Raw genomic sequence first — 18895 nt, 5'->3', positions numbered from 1 at the left:
GGCAGGCTCCAGGTCCTGGTGGCATTTTGTGAGGCTCTGGATCCTTCAGGAGTCAGGACCATGTTGGAGGTACAGGTTTTGGTGTTTATAACGTGGTCCCACTTCCTGCTTGACTGTCTTGATCTGCCCAGGTGTGAGCCTGTGGCCTTTCCTAGCTCCCAAGGCTCAGCCCAGAGCCTCCTGCGACACTTCCCTTTTTACCACGACAGCCTGTGCAGTCAAACGCTCAGCCCAAGCCCAGCCTTCCCTCCTCCAGCTGCTCATTGGGCTTCTCTGCTGCCCTGCTTTCTGTTGCTGCATCAGGCACACCTCACTCGGGAGCCGTGCGGAACGCTCTTCGTTCTGACTGCTCTAGCCCCTGCCGCGGAACTCTGGCTGCAGCAAATACTGGTCTCCAGGTACAGTGCCTTTTCCTTTAGAACATTCCATGAAGTTCCTATCTCCCTTCATGAGTCAACTCAAATATTGCTTCCTCTGTCTCCCAGATCAGTCAGTTTAGGTGCCCCTTTGTTCTTGGAACACGGTACCCTAAAATGCCTATGAGAGGGTCCCTCACAATGCTTTGTAATTATCAACTTCTGTTCTCTGTTTAGACTCTAGAGTGAGCTCATAAGAACTGGAGAAGGAACTGTGGCTATTGATATTATTTAAGACAGAGTCTCACCTATCCCAGGATGGCTTTCAACTCCCTATGTAGTTGAGGATGACCCTGAACCCCTGACTTTCCTGATTCCCAAATGCTAGAACAATAGAACTGTGCCAGTTCCAAAGCAGTTCCCACTTGGCTTTGATGAGGAGTCTCTCAGGGAATTCCAAGTCAAGAAAATACTGTGTGGAAGTAGTTAGTCAATACGAAAACAAAGCAGGTCTTCAAAGTGAGCTGGGGGTAGGGCAGCCGGCTCAGAGGATGCTCGCTCTAAGCTGGACAACCTGAGTTCAGCCTCAGAAGGACCTCACACGATGAAAAGAGAGAGCTGACTTCCTCAAGTTGTCCCCTAACCTCCACATGACACATGCGCCCACACATACGTGTACAAAATAAAGAGATACAAAGTAATAGAGATAAAAGCCAGGGCTGGAGAGATGCTCAGAGGTTAAGAGCATTGCCTGCTCTTCCGAAGGTACTGAGTTCAATTCCTGGCAACCACATGGTGGCTCACAACCATCTGTAACGAGGTCTGGTGCCCTCTTCTAGCCTGCAGGCATATACACAGACAGAATATTGTATGTATAATAACTAACTAAATAAATAAATATTTAAAAAAAACTAAAAAAAAAAAGACAAAAACCAAAACCAAACATAAGACTTGGATCACAGCCAATACTGAGCTCATGGCCACGGGAGCAGAAGGACTGTGAGGAGCAAGGGAGGATGAAGACAACAGATCAAGGGAGGATGGAGACAACAGATCAAAGGAGGATGGAAACAACAGATCAAGGGAGGATGGAGACAACAGATCAAGGGAGGATGGAGACAACAGATTAAGGGAGGATGGAGACAACAGATCAAGGGAGGATGGAGACAACAGATCAAGGGAGGATGGAGACAACAGATCAAGGGAGGATGGAGACAACAGATCAAGGGAGGATGGAGACAACAGATCAAGGGAGGATGGAAACAACAGATCAAGGACGCACACAGCCACAGAAAGTGTGCTTTCCTGAATTTGTGTTTCTGAGATCATACTCTATCACCCTGTGCAGGTGAAGTGAAAGTAGATGTGAAATTATCTGTGGATGTAGGATGGGAGGACAGAGGGGACTAATGGTGAGGACAGGGGACTAATGGTGAGGACAGAGGGACTAATGATGGGGACAGGAGGGGACTAATGGTAGGGACAGGAGGAGACTAATGATGGGGACAGAGGACTAATTGTGCACACAGAGGACTAATGGTGGGGACAGAGGACTAATGGTGGGGACAGAGGACTAATGGTGGACACAGAGGACTAATGGTGGGGACAGAGGACTAATGGTGGGGACAGAGGACTAATGGTGGGGACAGAGGGACTAATGGTGGACACAGAGGACTAATGGTGGGGACAGAGGGACTAATGGTGGACACAGAGGACTAATGGTGGGGACAGAGGACTAATGGTGGGGACAGAGGACTAATGGTGGGGACAGAGGACTAATGGTGGACACAGAGGACTAATGGTGGGGACAGAGGACTAATGGTGGACACAGAGGACTAATGGTGGGGACAGAGGACTAATGGTGGGGACAGAGGACTAATGGTGGGGACAGAGGGACTAATGGTGGACACAGAGGACTAATGGTGGGGACAGAGGGACTAATGGTGGACACAGAGGACTAATGGTGGGGACAGAGGACTAATTGTTGACACAGAGGACTAATGGTGGGTACAGAGGGACTAATGGTGGACACAGAGGACTAATGGTGGGGACAGAGGACTAATTGTAGACACAGAGGACTAATGGTGGACACAGAGGACTAATGGTGGACACAGAGGACTAATGGTGGGGACAGAGGACTAATGGTGGGGACAGAGGACTAATGGTGGACACAGAGGACTAATGGTGGGGACAGAGGACTAATGGTGGGGACAGAGGAGTAATGGTGGGGACAGAGGTCTAATGGTGGGGACAGAGGACTAATGGTGGATCAGAGGACTAATGGTGGTCACAGAGGACTAATGGTGGGGACAGAGGACTAATGGTGGACACAGAGGACTAATGGTGGGGACAGAGGACTAATGGTGGACACAGAGGACTAATGGTGGACACAGAGGACTAATGGTGGGGACAGAGGACTAATGGTGGGGACAGAGGACTAATGGTGGACACAGAGGACTAATGGTGAGGACAGAGGAATAATGGTGGACACAGAGGACTAATGGTGGACACAGAGGACTAATGGTGGACACAGAGGACTAATGGTGGACACAGAGGACTAATGGTGGGGACAGAGGACTAATGGTAGTGACAGAGGACTAATGGTGGGGACAGAGGACTAATGGTGGACAGAGAGGAATAATGGTAGACACAGAGGACTAATGGTGGGGACAGAGGACTAATGGTGGGGACAGAGGACTAATAGTGGACACAGAGGACTAATGGTGGGGACAGAGGACTAATTGTGGACACAGAGGACTAATGGTGGGGACAGAGGACTAATGGTGGACACAGAGGACTAATGGTGAGGACAGAGGACTAATGGTGAAGACAGAGGACTAATGGTGGACACAGAGGACTAATGGTGGGGACAGAGGACTAATGGTGGACACAGAGGACTAGTGGTGGACACAGAGGACTAATGGTGGACACAGAGGACTAATGGTGAGGACAGAGGACTAATGGTAGACACAGAGGACTAATGGTGGGGACAGAGGACTAATGGTGGGGACAGAGGACTAATGGTGGGGACAGAGGACTAATGGTGGACACAGAGGACTAATGGTGGGGACAGAGGAATAATGGTGGACACAGAGGACTAATGGTGGACACAGAGGACTAATGGTGGACACAGAGGACTAATGGTGGACACAGAGGACTAATGGTGGACACAGAGGACTAATGGTGGACACAGAGGACTAATGGTGGGGACAGAGGACTAATGGTGGGGACCGAGGACTAATGGTGGACACAGAGGACTAATGGTGGAGACAGAGGACTAGTGGTGGACACAGAGGACTAATGGTGGGGACAGAGGACTAATGGTGGACACAGAGGACTAATGGTGGGGACAGAGGACTAATGGTGGACACAGAGGACTAATGGTGGGGACAGAAGACTAATGGTGGGGACAGAGGACTAATGGTGGACAAGAGGACTAATGGTGGACACAGAGGACTAATGGTGAGGACAGAGGACTAATGGTGGACACAGAGGACTAATGGTGAGGACAGAGGAAAAATGGTGGACACAGAGGACTAATGGTGGACACAGAGGACTAATGGTGGACACAGAGGACTAATGGTGGACACAGAGGACAAATGGTGGACACAGAGGACTAATGGTGGACACAGAGGACTAATGGTGGGGACAGAGGACTAATGGTGGGGACAGAGGACTAATGGTGGACACAGAGGACTAATGGTGGATACAGAGGACTAATGGTGGGGACAGAGGACTAATGGTGGACACAGAGGACTAATGGTGCGGACAGAGGACTAATGGTGGACACAGAGGACTAATGGTGGGGACAGAGGACTAATGGTGGACACAGAGGACTAATGGTGCGGACAGAGGACTAATGGTGGGGACAGAGGACTAATGGTGGACACAGAGGACTAATGGTGGACACAGAGGACTAATGGTGGACACAGAGGACTAATGGTGGGGACAGAGGACTAATGGTGGACACAGAGGACTAATGGTGGACACAGAGGACTAATGGTGGACACAGAGGGACTAATGGTGGGGACAGAGGAATAATGGTGGGGACAGAGGACTAATGGTGGACACAGAGGACTAATGGTGGACACAGAGGACTAATGGTGAGGACAGAGGACTAATGGTGGACACAGAGGACTAATGGTGGACACATAGGACTAATGGTGGACACAGAGGACTAATGGTGGACACAGAGGACTAATGGTGGACACAGAGGACTAATGGTGGACACAGAGGACTAATGTTGGACAGAGGGACTAATGGTGGGCACAGAGGACTAATTGTGGACACAGAGGACTAATGGTGGGGACAGAGGACTAATGGTGGACACAGAGGACTAATGGTGGGGACAGGGGACTAATGGTGGGGACAGGGGAATAATGGTGGACACAGAGGACTAATGGTGGACACAGAGGACTAATGGTGGGGACAGAGGACTAATGGTGGACACAGAGGACTAATGGTGGACACAGAGGACTAATGGTGGACACAGAGGACTAATGGTGGACACAGAGGACTAATGGTGGACACAGAGGACTAATGGTGGGGACAGAGTACTAATGGTGGACACAGAGGACTAATGGTGGGGACAGGGGACTAATTGTGGACACAGAGGACTAATGGTGGACACAGAGGACTAATGGTGGACACAGAGGACTAATGGTGGACACAGACGACTAATGGTGTGTACAGAGGACTAATGGTGGGGACAGAGGACTAATGGTGGACACAGAGGACTAATGGTGGACACAGAGGACTAATGGTGGGGACAGAGGACTAATGGTGGGGACAGGGGACTAATTGTGGACACAGAGGACTAATGGTGGACACAGAGGGACTAATGGTGGGGACAGGGGACTAATTGTGGACACAGAGGACTAATGGTGGACACAGAGGACTAATGGTGGGGACAGAGGGACTAATGGTGGGGACAGAGGACTAATGGTGGACACAGAGGACTAATGGTGGACACAGAGGACTAATGGTGGGGACAGAGGACTAATGGTGGACACAGAGGACTAATGGTGGACACAGAGGACTAATGGTGAGGATAGAGGACTAATGGTGGGGACAGAGGACTAATGGTGGACACAGAGGACTAATGGTGGACACAGAGGACTAATGGTGGACACAGAGGACTAATGGTGGGGACAGAGGACTAATGGTGGACACAGAGGACTAATGGTGGACACAGAGGACTAATGGTGGGGACAGAGGACTAATGGTGAGGACAGAGGAATAATGGTGAGGACAGAGGACTAATGGTGGGGCCAGAGGACTAATGGTGGACACAGAGGACTAATGGTGGGGACAGAGGGCTAATGGTTGGGACAGAGGACTAATGGTGGACACAGAGGACTAATGGTGGGGACAGAGGACTAATGGTGGACACAGAGGACTAATGGTGGACACAGAGGACTAATGGTGGGGACAGAGGACTAATGGTGGGGACAGAGGACTAATGGTGGACACAGAAATCTAATGGTGGACACAGAGGACTAATGGTGGGGACAGAGGACTAATGGTGAGGACAGAGGACTAATGGTGGGGACAAAGGGACTAATGGTGGGGACAGAGGGACTAAGTTTGGGGACAGAGGACTAATGGTGGACACAGAGGGACTAATGGTGGGGACAAAGGGACTAATGGTGGGGACAGAGGGACTAATGGTGGGGACAGAGGACTAATGGTGGGGACAGAGGACTAATGGTGGACACAGAGGACTAATGGTGGACACAGAGGACTAATGGTGGACACAGAGGACTAATGGTGGGGACAGAGGACTAATGTTGGACACAGAGGACTAATGGTGCACACAGAGGAATAATGGTGGGGACAGAGGACTAATGGTGAGGACAGAGGACTAATGGTGAGGACAGAGGACTAATGGTGGGGACAGAGGACTAATGGTGGACACAGAGGACTAATGGTGGACACAGAGGACTAATGGTGGAAACAGAGGACTAATGGTGGGGACAGAGGACTAATGGTGAACACAGAGGACTAATGGTGGGGACAGAGGATTAATGGTGAGGACAGAGGAGTAATGGTGAGGACAGAGGACTAATGGTGGGGACAGAGGACTAATGGTGGACACAGAGGACTAATGGTGGGGACAGAGGACTAATGGTGGACACAGAGGACTAATGGTGGGGACAGAGGACTAATGGTGAGGACAGAGGACTAATGGTGGGGACAGAGGACTAATGGTGGACACAGAGGACTAATGGTGGACACAGAGGACTAATGGTGGGGACAGAGGACTAATGGTGGGGACAGAGGACTAATGGTGAGGACAGAGGACTAATGGTGAGGACAGAGGAGTAATGGTGAGGACAGAGGACTAATGGTGTGGACAGAGGACTAATGGTGGGGACAGAGGACTAATGGTGGACACAGAGGACTAATGGTGGGGACAGAGGACTAATGGTGAGGACAGAGGACTAATGGTGGGGATAGAGGACTAATGGTGGGGACAGAGGACTAATGGTGGGGACAGAGGACTAATGGTGGACACAGAGGACTAATGTTGGACACAGAGGACTCATGGTGGACACAGAGGACTATTGGTGGACACAGAGGACTAATGGTGGGGACAGAGGACTAATGGTGAGGACAGAGGACTAATGGTGAGGACAGAGGACTAATGGTGGACACAGAGGTCTAATGGTGGGGACAGAGGACTAATGGTGGACACAGAGGACTAATGGTCGGGACAGAGGACTAATGGTGAGGACAGAGGACTAATGGTGAGGACAGAGGACTAATGGTGGACACAGAGGTCTAATGGTGGGGACAGAGGACTAATGGTGGGGACAGAGGACTAATGGTGAAGACAGAGGACTAATGGTGGACACAGAGGACTAATGGTGGACACAGAGGACTAATGGTGGACACAGAGGACTAATGGTGGACACAGAGGACTAATGGTGGGGACAGAGGACTAATGGTGGGGACAGAGGACTAATGGTGAAGACAGAGGACTAATGGTGAGGACAGAGGACTAATGGTGGACACAGAGGACTAATGGTGGACACAGAGGACTAATGGTGGGGACAGAGGACTAATGGTGGGGACAGAGGACTAATGGTGAGGACAGAGGACTAATGGTGAGGACAGAGGACTAATGGTGGACACAGAGGACTAATGGTGGACACAGAGGACTAATGGTGAGGACAGAGAACTAATGGTGGACACAGGGGACTAATGGTGGACACAGAGGACTAATGGTGGACACAGAGGACTAATGGTGGACACAGAGGACTAATGGTGGGGACAGAGGACTAATGGTGGGGACAGAGGGACTAATGGTGGGGACAGAGGACTAATGGTGGACACAGAGGACTAATGGTGGACACAGAGGACTAATGGTGGGGACAGAGGACTAATGGTGGACACAGAGGACTAATGGTGGACACAGAGGACTAATGGTGGACACAGAGGACTAATGGTGAGGACAGAGGACTAATGGTAGACACAGAGGACTAATGGTGGGGACAGAGGACTAATGGTGAGGACAGAGGACTAATGGTGGGGACAGAGGACTAATGGTGAGGACAGAGGTCTAATGTTGGACTCAGAGGTCTAATGGTGAGGACAGAGGACTAATGGTGGGGACAGAGGACTAATGGTGGGGACAGAGGACTAATGGTGGGGACAGAGGGACTAATGGTGGACACAGAGGACTAATGGTAGACACAGAGGACTAATGGTGGGGACAGAGGACTAATGGTGGGGACAGAGGACTAATGGTGGGGACAGAGGACTAGTGGTGGACACAGAGGACTAATGGTGGGGACAGAGGACTAATGGTGGACACAGAGGACTAATGGTGGACACAGAGGACTAATGGTGGGGACAGAGGACTAATGGTGGGGACAGAGGGACTAATGGTGGACACAGAGGACTAATGGTAGACACAGAGGACTAATGGTGGGGACAGAGGACTAATGGTGGGGACAGAGGACTAATGGTGGGGACAGAGGACTAGTGGTGGACACAGAGGACTAATGGTGGGGACAGAGGACTAATGGTGGGGACAGAGGACTAATGGTGGGGACAGAGGACTAATGGTGGACACAGAGGACTAATGGTGGGGACATAGGACTAATGGTGGGGACAGAGGACTAATGGTGGACACAGAGGACTAATGGTGGGGACAGAGGACTAATGGTGGACACAGAGGACTAATGGTGGGGACAGAGGACTAATGGTGGGGACAGAGGACTAATGGTGGGGACAGAGGACTAATGGTGGAGACAGAGGACTAATGGTGGGGACAGAGGACTAATGGTGAGGACAGAGGACTAATTGTGGACACAGAGGACTAATGGTGGACACAGAGGACTAATGTTGGACACAGAGGACTAATGGTGGGGACAGAGGACTAATGGTGGACACAGAGGACTAATGGTGGACACAGAGGACTAATGGTGGGGACAGAGGACTAATGGTGGGGACAGAGGACTAATGGTGGACACAGAGGACTAATGGTGGGGACAGAGGACTAATGGTGGGGACAGAGGACTAATGGTGGGGACAGAGGTCTAATGTTGGACACCGAGGTCTAATGGTGAGGACAGAGGACTAATGGTGGGGACAGAGGACTAATGGTGGGGACAGAGGACTAATGGTGGGGACAGAGGACTAATGGTGGGGACAGAGGACTAATGGTGGACACAGAGGACTAATGGTGGACACAGAGGACTAATGGTGGGGACAGAGGACTAATGGTGGGGACAGAGGACTAATGGTGGACACAGAGGACTAATGGTGGACACAGAGGACTAATGGTGGACACAGAGGACTAATGGTGGACACAGAGGTCTAATGGTGAGGACAGAGGACTAATGGTGGACACAGAGGACTAATGGTGGGGACAGAGGACTAATGGTGGGGACAGAGGACTAATGGTGGACACAGAAGACTAATGGTGGACACAGAGGACTAATGGTGGGGACAGAGGGACTAATGGTGGACACAGAGGACTAATGGTGGACACAGAGGACTAATGGTGGACACAGAGGTCTAATGGTGAGGACAGAGGACTAATGGTGGACACAGAGGACTAATGGTGGGGACAGAGGACTAATGGTGGGGACAGAGGACTAATGGTGGACACAGAGGACTAATGGTGGACACAGAGGACTAATGGTGGGGACAGAGGGACTAATGGTGGACACAGAGGACTAATGGTGGACACAGAGGACTAATGGTGGACACAGAGGTCTAATGGTGAACACAGAGGACTAATGGTGGACACAGAGGACTAATGATGTACACAGAGGACTAATGGTGGGGACAGAAGGCTAATGGTGGGGACAGAGGACTAATGGTGGACACAGAGGACTAATGGTGGACACAGAGGACTAATGGTGGGGACAGAGGACTAATGGTGGGGACAGAAGGCTAATGGTGGACACAGAGGACTAATGGTGGACACAGAGGACTAATGGTGGGGACAGAGGACTAATGGTGGGGACAGAGGACTAATGGTGGACACAGAGGACTAATGGTGGACACAGAGGACTAACGGTGGACACAGAGGACTAATGATGGACACAGAGGACTAATGGTGGGGACAGAGGACTAATGGTGGACACAGAGGACTAATGGTGGACACAGAGGACTAATGGTGGGGACAGAGGACTAATGGTGGGGACAGAGGACTAATGGTAGACACAGAGGACTAATGGTGGACACAGAGGACTAATGGTGGGGACAGAGGACTAATGGTGAGGACAGAGGACTAATGGTGGACACAGAGGACTAATGTTGGACACAGAGGACTAATGGTGGATACAGAGGACTAATGGTAGGGACAGAGGACTAATGGTGGAGACAGAGGACTAATGGTGGGGACAGAGGAATAATGGTGAGGACAGAGGACTAATGGTGGATACAGAGGACTAATGGTGGACACAGAGGACTAATGTTGGACACAGAGGACTAATGGTGGGGACAGAGGACTAATGGTGGGGACAGAGGGACTAATGGTGGGGACAGAGGACTAATGGTGGACACAGAGGACTAATGGTGGACACAGAGGACTAATGGTGGGGACAGAGGACTAATGGTGGACACAGAGGACTAATGGTGGACACAGAGGACTAATGGTGGACACAGAGGACTAATGGTGAGGACAGAGGACTAATGGTAGACACAGAGGACTAATGGTGGGGACAGAGGACTAATGGTGGGGACAGAGGACTAATGGTGGGGACAGAGGTCTAATGTTGGACACAGAGGTCTAATGGTGAGGACAGAGGACTAATGGTGGGGACAGAGGACTAATGGTGGGGACAGAGGACTAGTGGTGGACACAGAGGACTAATGGTGGGGACAGAGGACTAATGGTGGGGACAGAGGACTAATGGTGGACACAGAGGACTAATGGTGGACACAGAGGACTCATGGTGGGGACAGAGGACTAATGGTGGGGACAGAGGACTAATGGTGGGGACAGAGGACTAGTGGTGGACACAGAGGACTAATGGTGGGGACAGAGGACTAATGGTGGGGACAGAGGACTAATGGTGGGGACAGAGGACTAATGGTGGACACAGAGGACTAATGGTGGGGACATAGGACTAATGGTGGACACAGAGGACTAATGGTGGGGACAGAGGACTAATGGTGGGGACAGAGGACTAATGGTGGGGACAGAGGACTAATGGTGGAGACAGAGGACTAATGGTGGGGACAGAGGACTAGTGGTGGACACAGAGGACTAATGTTGGACACAGAGGACTAATGGTGGGGACAGAGGACTAATGGTGGACACAGAGGACTAATGGTGGGGACAGAGGACTAATGGTGGGGACAGAGGACTAATGGTGGGGACAGAGGACTAATGGTGGACACAGAGGACTAATGTTGGACACAGAGGACTAATGGTGGGGACAGAGGACTAATGGTGGACACAGAGGACTAATGGTGGGGACAGAGGACTAATGGTGGGGACAGAGGACTAATGGTGGGGACAGAGGACTAATGGTGGACACAGAGGACTAATGGTGGGGACAGAGGACTAATGGTGGACACAGAGGACTAATGGTGGGACAGAGGACTAATGGTGGGGACAGAGGACTAATGGTGGGGACAGAGGACTAATGGTGGACACAGAGGACTAATGGTGGATACAGAGGACTAATGGTGGGGACAGAGGACTAATGGTGGACACAGAGGACTAATGGTGGGACAGAGGACTAATGGTGGGGACAGAGGACTAATGGTGGACACAGAGGACTAATGGTGGACACAGAGGACTAATGGTGGACACAGAGGACTAATGGTGGACACAGAGGACTAATGGTGGACACAGAGGTCTAATGGTGAGGACAGAGGACTAATGGTGGACACAGAGGACTAATGGTGGGGAAATCATGTCAATAATCAATATTTCCTGTAAAGAAAGAAGACAGAAAAAGAATTTTTAAAGACTAAAGAAAGATGTGTGGATTAAAACCAAACCTTGTTTGCTACAGGGTTCTGTGTGGGGTTTCATTTGAGGAACTGAATTGTATAATAAGGATTGTATTTTGGAAGGCACTGGCCACTCTGGAGAGCAGATGAGTTTCGTCCAGGAAGGGCAGGGAGGCCGTCGAAACAGTTCTGCTACCTGCCAGTGTCTGCTGTGTCTGCAAGCTGGACGGATGTGTGATGATGGAGGTCACCTCTTTCACTTCCTGGCTCTGCAAATACTGTTCAGGATCCTAAAGTGATTTCCAATTACATTTTTGGAGCATTGCCCATCTGTGGTTTGGGACAGGCTGTTCTGAGGAAAATGGTATTGGGAGCCAATGCCTGAAGCCTCTCGAATGCCAGTTTTAGTAAAGTTCACTGTGAAGACGAGCAAACAGGTTTTATTTTAATTTGGTTTTTGTTTTTTTCAAGACAGGGTTTCTCTGTGTAGCCCTGCCTGTCATGGAACTTACTCTATAGACCAGGCTAGCTTGAAACTCAGAGACCCACCTGCCTCTGCCTTCAGAGTGCTGGTATTAAAGGCGTGAGCTGCCGTGGCTGGCTGCATATGTTTTGAATTTATTATTATTATTTTAGGTGTATAGGTGTTTTGTATGCATATATCTGTACACATGTGTGCCTGTTGCCCAAGGAGGCCAGAAGAGAGCATCAGAGTCCCTGGAACTGGAGTTACAGACAGTTCTGAGCCTCCATGTGGGTCCTGTGGAAGAGCAGATGGTGCTCTTAACTACTGAGCCATCTCTCTGTCCCCTAGAGTACATTTTATACCTGAAGAAAGCACCACTTTACTGTACCGAATCAACTGCATACTGCTACCATTTGCTGCTCAGTAGGATTGGAGACCGACTCTCAAACTTTCTTTGCCTGGCAATGAGTACAAAGGCTATCTCTTAGCAAATAATAAAAAACTGGGCTGGGGCTGGCTGTGTGTTGAAGTGCTCGCCTAGCAAGCATCAAGCTACAAGAACAGGGTAAAGGGTTAGTAAATTCCAGGCATGACTGTGGCTGCTAAATGAGAATATTGTAACGGTCTGTCCTGTCCCTTTAAAAGGACCCTGAGGAGTAGCTCTAGGTGCCAACCAAGTAAGTTCCCTGTTGTTTTTTAATCAATAACTCTTCAAATAAAATTTTATCCTTCTCAAAGATTTCTGATGAGTTTGACAGCTGAGAGGTTCTCTTTAAAAGAACAGCCTCACCAAACAAATTTCAGTAAAATACAAATGCAAGTTATTAAAATGTATAACTGCAAGTTATAAAGGTATAAGGACAAATACAAGTTATCAAATCTCTCTCTCATGCTGCCTTCCAGTCTTAAAGATACTTTTCATTATGAAAAAAAATATCTGTCACAGACATTCTGATAAAAAATATGCTGCTGTTTATATTTTCACAAACCCAAAGAATTCTTGTGAGTTCCAGGGAGCCAAATTGAAGGATCTACCTTAAACAGGTTAGATACACCCCTCTCAATTCCCTGGTCCTAATTTTTTTTCCTAAACTTATCTTTGTCCTCTGTTCTGCAAATACCTTAAACAGGTGTAAGAGACACCAGACATTTCCATACCACAAACACTGAACAGGAACAAACAGACCAGCTATGCCAGGATGTGACCAGCACTCAGCTTTCTCAGGTTCCCTCCCAAGACAACCTCTACAAATAAGCAGGAAACAGTCTTGAGAGTCTGCTGCCCCAATTCCTCTAACCTGTTGTACCTAACCTCCTGTCTTTTTATTATAAAAAGAGATGGAGACACTGGGGGTGTCTCCCACTGGGGGTGGCCTAGCTGTTTTATTCTGCCTCCAGGTCTCTCCTGAAGTTATATTCAAAATGGCATCTGGACTAGGGTCCTTTTAAAGCTTGCCAGGGACAGAAGGACCTGTTTTCAAGCCATCTTATTTTTATACTGGTGCTCATTGCTAGCAAAAGACCCCAGTTCCCTGACACCTAAACCTCACCATGGAACTCATAGAATGTTCCATGTCCTCATAGAATGGCAACTGACCTCCCCAAAGTGAGTGATGTAGGGAGGGGTGGGCAGAAGCCACGTTTTCTACCTCAGAAAAGACACATCAATTCTGAAATACCCAATGGGTCACACAGGTCAGTCACATTGAGTGTGGGAGGAGGTAGCATCCTGATGTCCTGATGTCTGTATCTTGAGTTCCAGAGCCTAAACATGTACACAGTGCATGTATACATACAATCTTAATTTGAATCAGAATGGTATTATGAAGTTCACATATGATACAGATTGAACTGTAACTTCAATCTTTATATACGGAAACTGTTGGAGGCCTTGAGAAAGGAATGCTATTCATGGTTTTAATTGGAAATGTCCCCCAGTGGCTTTGTGTGCTGAAATCTTGGTGCTTGATACATCAGTGCTCAGGGAGGTGATTTGATCATGATGAGAACTTTAATTTTGTCAATGATGAATTCTTTTTTTGTTTGTTTGTTTTTTCGAGACAGTGAAAGCGTAAGTCACAAACAATGCCACACCAGTTTGGAATTATGATTAATAGGGTGGTATTTATTTAAAGGGGAAAAAACTTACAGATCACCGTCCCAGACAACAGCCCTCTGCGCAACCAGGAAGGGAGTCTAGTCGCGGGCGGGGCAGGAAGTGAAGAGAGAGAGGAGAGGGAAGTGGCCGCTTTTTTAAAGGGAGAGAGAACACGCCCCAATGGGCTGGTATCTCAGCGGCTATAGGCTGGAGGAGTGGGAGGACATCCTGCAACACCTCCCCCTTTTGTTTAAATAAGAGAGTTCTAAACCTACTATGAAATTATATACAATAAGTACAAATATCCTATTCTAACTAGCTTAGGTCTTGTATAATAAATAACTTGGCCAAGTCATGAGAGAAAAGTAACTACATCTATATAGTCTTCAACCCCATCGAAGATCTGAGAAGGGAAATAATGTTACCTGGGTAATTAGGAAGTTCAGTAAAACAACTTCCAAAACATGCAACAAATCACAGAGACAACTAGCTACCTGGGCAATCACCCAAAGTCACGTTTGCAGCGTTGAAGCAACCAACTTTGGCTAAGGCCTAACATAACTGACATACCATTTTCAAAGGCAAGCAACTTTTCAAAACTATCTTACCCTGTCTTGGCAGGATATGACAGTCCTGTTTTATCCATTGATGCATGCTCTGTATCTCTGTCAGTGGTTGAGGTATGGGCATTTCTTTGCCCAAAGGCCAGTTCTGCCAAAAAGAAAGGCTCCAGGTGGAGTGTCTTTGGTGCTCAACATTCTCTCGGGAATAGAGCGGTGTTGCCAGGAGCAATTGTGTCTTACTACCACAAAACTCTGAGTTAGATGAAAGGCCATTTTCTACAGCTCTTTGAAGAAGTTGAAGATTATCTATCTATACTGAGTATAATCTCTATATATCTAAAGAACCTGATTAGTCTAATTATAAATGACAAACTTAGATGACTATTAATCTATATAATTTTCAATATCTATCTAACTTAAAGACTAAGAAAATAAACGACTGTGAAACAAATGAGGACAATGACCTCCAAATATAAACAATGTACAAATATACATTGCAGTAGGTAAATATATATCAATACACAAACATTATATAAGTATCTTAAACAGAGGTAGAAATGTACACTGCAATATGGTAAATATATACAATATATATCAATACAATATATGTCAATACATAAAAAATGTTTTAAACAGAGGTAGAAACATGCATGCATACAATAGTCAATATAATTTAACTTTGTATCAATATACAAGAGTCTATATCAATATATTTGTCTAAAAACAGTAACTCACAATTACAAATATATTATCCCATCATCCCTCTTTTTTTTTTCAAAATGATCCCTGAGCTTATAAAATTCCTCCCCCAACCCTCAATCGTATACTAATTATAATCAACCCCTAAATGATGTCCCTAAACCCAAGGGCAAACTTTACTGGGAGAGGGGACGTCGTCCTCTAGAATTACTTCCAGCTGTCATGGGGTGATGTTCTTTCTGGGGGATCCTGTGAAAGTAAAATGATGGTTAAATTTCAAGATCAATGTCTTTTAAAATTGCCAATAGTCTCTGAGTATTTTGTGCAGGTCTGGCCAAAATGTTGTATAAGATGTGCACCATTTCAGCTAACCAAGTTGGAACTGTCTTGTGTAGCTGGTACCCAAAGCAGGTCTTGTAGTAGCGCTATCAGTATCATGACGTCATATCAACCAGGTGGAGTTGTTGTTATGGGGCCCCATCTTCTTCCTGGAAACTTCAAATGTCATTTCAGGAAAAACTCATTGTTCATTGTGAAAAACTTAGACATTAATCATATAGACATATATATATGTCTCTCTCTCTATATATATATATATATATATATTCAGTGAAAGGCATGATAGATATATTCAATGAAAAGTATGATAGATATGAAGAAAAGCAAAGATGTTTTTAAACTCATATTTTTTTTTGTCCCATATCATGGCTTTTGACATGAGACACGTGGTTTTGGAGCCTGTCCTGGAACTAGCTCTTGTAGACCAGGCTGGTCTCGAACTCACAGAGATCTGCCTGCCTCTGCCTCCCAAGTGCTGGGATTAAAGGCATGCGTCACCACCGCCCGGCTGATGAATTCATTGTTAAATTGACTAATTTGTGTCCTAACTGAGGTAATGGAGACTTTGAAAAGTGGAACCAAGGCATGAGCCTGGGACCTCAGAGGGAGCAGGCCTGAGCCAGACCTTCTGCGGGTCTGGGCGCACCTGAGCCTAGAAACTCCAAGGGAGTAGACTGGAGCCAGAGACCTTTGCAGGACCAACCCTAAGCCGGGACCACTGCAGGAGTGGATACAGACCAGGCTTTACAGAAGCCGTAACTTAGGCCAAAGTAGGCCCAAGGCAACAAACTGCATCTTGGGCTGGACTGGCCCTGAGGCAACAAATTCCACAGGAGTGGGACTGAAACAGCTACCTAGGCCAGAGTGGGCCTGAGAAAGCAAGCTCCATGGGAGCAGGAATTAATCCAGTCCAGGGATACTGAGAGACCAGAATAGAGCCAGCAACCTGGGACAGAGCAGAACTGAGACAGGGAACTCCACAGGAACAGATACAGGGGAGCGACCAGCTGACCAAGTGAGCAAGAAACAGAGACCTCTGAGGGTCTGGATGTGACTCTGGGACCTTCAAGGGAGTAGACCTAAGCACGTCCCCTGTGGGTCTGGGAATGAGTCTAGGACCTCCAAGGAACTAGGCCTGAGCCAGGTCCTCTGTGGGTCTGAGCATGAATCTGTGACCTCTGAGGGAGTAGGCAGGAACCAGAGATCTCTGCGGGACCAGACATGAGTATGGGACCTCAGAGGGAGTAGGTTTGAGCCAGGACTTATGTGGGACTGGACATTGGTTTGGGACATCAAAGGGAATAGGCAGAAACCAGAAACCTCTGGGGGTCCACGCATGAGTCTGGGACCTCTGAGGTAGTAAGCCTGAGCCAGGCACTCTGCAGGTCTGGGTGCACATGAGCCTGGTAACTTCTAGAGAGTAGATCGGAGACAGAGACCTTTGCAGGACCAACTCCAAGCCAGGGACCTCTGCAGGAGCAGATCCAGACCAGGATTTACAGAAACAGGCATGAGCTGACAATATAGGCTAGATCAGACCTGAAACAGCAAACTCCAAGGGAGTGGAGCAAAGCCCAGGAGCACTGAGTGACCTCCAGGAACACAGACTGACCAAAGGGCTAACTATAAACCTGGCACTGACTGTACCACAAGAAACAACCATCTGAACCTTGGATTCACTGGCACCTAAAAGATTAATCAACAGAATCAGAGGCAGCCCCAACAACACCTATTAGAAGAACAGATGAGTAGAAAAGGTAAGAACACATGCAACACCACAAAGAACAACACAACACCAGTAAAACCTAAAGACCCTAAAACAGCAAGACTTGAACAACCAAATATAAATGAAGCAGAAAAAAAATGGCCTAAAAATAACTTCAGGAGAATGTTTGAAACTCTTAAAGAGGAAATGAAAAATTCCCTCAAATAAATGGAGAAAAAGACAGCTAAAAAATTGGAAGACATCAGCAAATCCCTTAAAGAAAACCAAGAAAAAGCAATCAAACATACAAAAGAAACTATTCAAGACTTGAAAACTGAAATAGAGACAATAAAGAAAACACAAGCTGAGGAAATTATAGAAACAGAAATAATGAGAAAATGTTCAGGAACCACAAACAAAAGCATGAAGAACAAAATACAAGAGATGGAAGAGAGAATCTCAAGTGCTGACAATACAATAGAGGAAATAGACTCGTCAATCAAAGAAAACATTAAATCTAATAAGAGCTTAATCTAAAATATCCAGAAAATATGGACATCATGAAAAGGCCAAACCTAAGAATAATAGGTATAGAAGGAGGAGGAGAAGTTCAACTCAAAAGCACAAAAATATGTTTAACAAAATCATAGAAGAAAACTTTCCCAACCTAAAGAAAGATATGCCTATGAGGAAACAAGAAGCTTACAGAACACCAAATAGACTGGATCCAAAAAAAAAAAAAAAAGTCGTCTCGACACATAATATTCAAAACACTAAACATACAGAATAAAGAAAGATTATTAAAAACTGCAAAGGAAAAAGGCCAAGTAATATATAAAGGCAGACCTATCAGAATTACATCTGACTTTTCATTGGAGACAATGAAAGCCAGAAGGTCATGGTCAAGCGTTATGCAGACATTAAGAGACCATGGATACCAGCCCAGACTACTATACCCAGCAAAACTTTCAATCACTATAGAAGAACAAAACAAGATATTCCATAACAAAGTAAGATTTAACCAATACTAGCAACAAACCCAGCCCTACACAAACTATTAGAAGGAAAACTCCAATCCAAGGAAGTTGGTTACATCAACAAAAACACAGACAATTTATGGTCTCATAGCAGCAAATCCCAAAGAAGGGAAAAACACAAATTAATATCACCAACAATGAAAACTAAATTAACAGGAGATAGCAATCACTGGTCATTAAAATCCCTTAATATAAATGAATTCAACTT

The sequence above is a fragment of the Microtus pennsylvanicus genome, chromosome 3 (genome assembly GCF_037038515.1).
Source record: "Microtus pennsylvanicus isolate mMicPen1 chromosome 3, mMicPen1.hap1, whole genome shotgun sequence".
Taxonomy (NCBI): domain Eukaryota; kingdom Metazoa; phylum Chordata; class Mammalia; order Rodentia; family Cricetidae; genus Microtus; species Microtus pennsylvanicus.
Note: the sequence above shows the minus strand (reverse complement) of the source record.